The sequence below is a fragment of the Macaca thibetana genome, chromosome 9, assembly GCF_024542745.1.
Source record: "Macaca thibetana thibetana isolate TM-01 chromosome 9, ASM2454274v1, whole genome shotgun sequence".
NCBI lineage: Eukaryota > Metazoa > Chordata > Mammalia > Primates > Cercopithecidae > Macaca > Macaca thibetana.
In genome coordinates this window covers 40668711-40671989 of record NC_065586.1, presented here as the reverse complement: position 1 = coordinate 40671989, position 3279 = coordinate 40668711, and the positions used below count along the sequence as shown (strand labels likewise).

The following is a 3279-nucleotide window of genomic DNA, read 5'->3' as shown; positions in this document are numbered from 1 at the left end:
GTCTTGCCCATTGTTTTTGAGTTTTTATTATTTTCCTCCAATTTGGACTAAATCCTGAATTCTTTCTTGGCTGCAAGTCTTCAAACTAATGCTTTTGGATTTTTCTCACTTGGAATCACTAGAATTTAACACTATCTTTCTTGAAGCCCTGCAAACTAAAGTTAGACAACTTGATATAAACTTCAGGAGGAGTCAGCACAGAAACTCACATATACACAGCCTTTGTGCCTGCTGATGTGTGGGCTACTCAGGAAGTTCACATGAACACGTAATTCAGACTACAATCCAGGAAAATCTGTAAGATTGCCACTACAATTTGAAAATACTTCTAAGACTCTAAAAAAACTAGTTTATTATGGACTACTCCAGACATTAAGAAAAACTTTTGTTTTTCTTTTGTTTCCATAGAAATGCCTCTTATTAAAGACCAGCTTGCCTGCATCAGCTGTAGAAGCCCAGCCCCTCTGTAGTGCCACCTCCTAGAATGGACACAGCTGTTTGACTGAATGCTTCTACTCTTAGGACTAAGAGACTGATTCAATAAGATATGCGACAATATATTTATGTATTTTTCCTTTTCTGCTTATCCCTATTTGTTGTTTCCCCTTCTTTGCCTTCTTTTCCTCTAACCCAAATCTCTCCATAATCACTGATTCAGCTGTTGACATGTGAAACTTCTAGGGAAGTTCCAAACAGGAGGATTGAAGGAGTGCAGGGAACTTGGCCCCAAAATATGGCTCCCTGGTATAATGAGTATTTTCAATTAAAGGCCCTCAAGATCAACAGAAGCTGGAAGAGTCCTCTCCCCTATCTACATGAAGACCCTGAAAACACACAGAAGAGAACAACTACTTTTCCTTCCCCTCCCTGTTATCTCATTATCTATTGCAGAAAAGAAAACCAACACGTGACCACACCTGAACAGACTCTTTCAAAAAATAATCCATTTCTCTGGCTTATTAAATTTTCAAAGAGAACCATTTACGAATTACTCTCTCTTTCTTGACCCATTCATTCTTCTCAATAATCATTTATTGACCCTCAACAGAATCACCTACATTCCTCCTTCCACCCTCCTCTCTGAAAAAAGGCTGTATGAGTATCTGGACCTCATGGATATTGGGTAATCACCTTATTTTTCCCCGTGTACATGTTAATAAATTTGTGTGCATTTCTCTTATTAATCTGCATTGTACACTTAAAAAGTATTAAAAGAGTGAAATTTATGTTATGAATATTTTATCACAATAAAACAATATTTTAAAAACTGACAAAAATTCTTTATAATTTCTTTCAAGTGAGGAATTACCAACTACTTAACAGGGTGCTTAGAATGAGGAATTATACCAGATAAATGACATGCTTTTTTGCAATTAACCATTGCTGTTATTTACTGAGTATCCACTTTCTCCGCCAGCTCCTGCATTAAGCACTTTACGTATACTAATTCAAATCCTTAAAAAAGAAAAGAAAGAAGAGAAAAGGAAAGAAAAATAACATGTAAGGCTACAAGGTGCCTCATCTTTCCCACATTCGACAGACTGGCCAGGAGACTGCAGGCCACTGCACTGTCCTAACGCCACTCAGGACAAGGCCAGTCCCCAATTTGTTTCACTGTGAGACGGCTGCGCGGTCAGAGCTCAGACACTGTCACCAGACTCTCGGACTTGGATTCAGCTCCACGTCGTGTCACCCTGGGTAAAGTATGTACATCTCTGCGTGCCTGGGTTTGTCACCTGGCAGCACGGATGTTCAGGCTGCAGCAAATGAACAGAAGCTGGGGGAGAGCGCGGGCTGGTGCTGTGCGGAGCTCTGGCGCAGAAGGCGCTCACCAGGGGTGCCCCGAGCCGGGGTCTGTGCGCCGCGGGCTGGATCAGGGTCACAGGCTCTGGGTGGACAGAGTCAGAAGACAAAGTGAGGATGTACTCCTTAGATGCTCACGAAAGTCCTCCCTCCCCTTCGTTGGGAACGACTCCCCCGCCCCCCGCGCCCCGCCGACAGGGAGTCCCTGGCAGCGCCAGGATTCAGCCGCAGGCAACTCGAGGGAGCGCGAGCCCGGGGACCTCGGGAGGGCCTCGGGAGTGGGGAGGTGAGGGGGGCTTCGGGAGGGCCGCGGGTGGGAGGCGGGATGGAGGGGGCGGGGAGCGGGGTTGGGGAGGAGAGGGGTGGAGACGGGTAGCTGGTGAAGGGGGCTTCGGGAGGGCTGCGTGTGGGAAGGGGGATGGGAAGGCGAGAAGGGGGAGCGGGGAGGGGGGCCTCGGGAGGGCCGTGGGTGGGAGGTGGATAGGGGAGGGGGGCCTAAGGAAGGTTGGAGCCCGCTGAAGGCAGGAGATGACCCAGGCCCAGCGTACTTCTCCTGGGGCTCCTTTGCAGGCCCACGGAAGCTCCGTGTTTGTTTCTTTGTACCCATATCACTCTTAACTTTATTTCTTCTTCTTTGCTTTCCTCCCCCAGCAGCTCTAACCGCCCTACAGTTTGCACGGGAAGGCAATAGGGACTTCCTTTTTGCACTGTCTGCGGGTACCTCTGTTCTAGCCCTGAGGGGACTAGGGGACGCTGCGCTGTGGGGAAAGCCCGGGTGGCAGGAGGTGGCGGGGCTCCTGGAGGAGGTGCTGGGATGCGCTGCTGTGGTTGCTGAAAAAGATCCCGAGGACGCAGCCTGCCCCTTCCCCGAGCTTCCAGGGAGCCCCGCGGGGAGGACGAGTAGGGTCTCTGGGAGGGCGGAACAGGGGAGCCTGGAGTCTCAGGGCTGCGGGGAGCAGAGACACTCAAGGTGGCGAACGTCCCCAGTCTGCCCTCCCTGCTCACTGCAGGGTCTCACAGTCGCTCTGCTCCGGGCCTCCCCTCAGTCCTGGCCTCCAGGCAGTTTCCATTTTTGCCAGGTGGATTCTGTGCGACTTCATTTATTCAGAATCTGGATCAACAAATGAACACTCAGGGAGGAAAGGAGTGTTTGGAGGGCTGGAGAGGTTTCCAAGCAGGCGCCCATCTGAGGGTCCCCTGAAAGGAGACTTAAAGCCTAGTTTCCAGCTCGGCCACCCCTTCCTTTTTCTTTCTGTCTTTCTTTCTCTTTCTTTCTTTCTTTCCTTTTTCAAGAAATATAAACAAAGAGCTTGAATTATTTTGAAATAACTGTTGGTAGCTGGACTGTGTTCTGTTGACCACAACATTGCTCTGGGACTGAACCGCCTGGGTCTCTGCTCTTCCTAAGTGTTACATAAGAATAGCGAACCCGAGGTCAGCTTCTAAACCAGTTTCTTCCCATAACCTCCTGGACCA

The 3279-nt window shown here is 48.9% G+C and overlaps 1 pseudogene; it reads left to right on the top strand.

The window, feature by feature from the left end:
* Nucleotides 1-1748: 1748 nt before the first annotated feature.
* Nucleotides 1749-3004, top strand: LOC126962226 (uncharacterized; annotated as a pseudogene).
* Nucleotides 3005-3279: the final 275 nt, after the last annotated feature.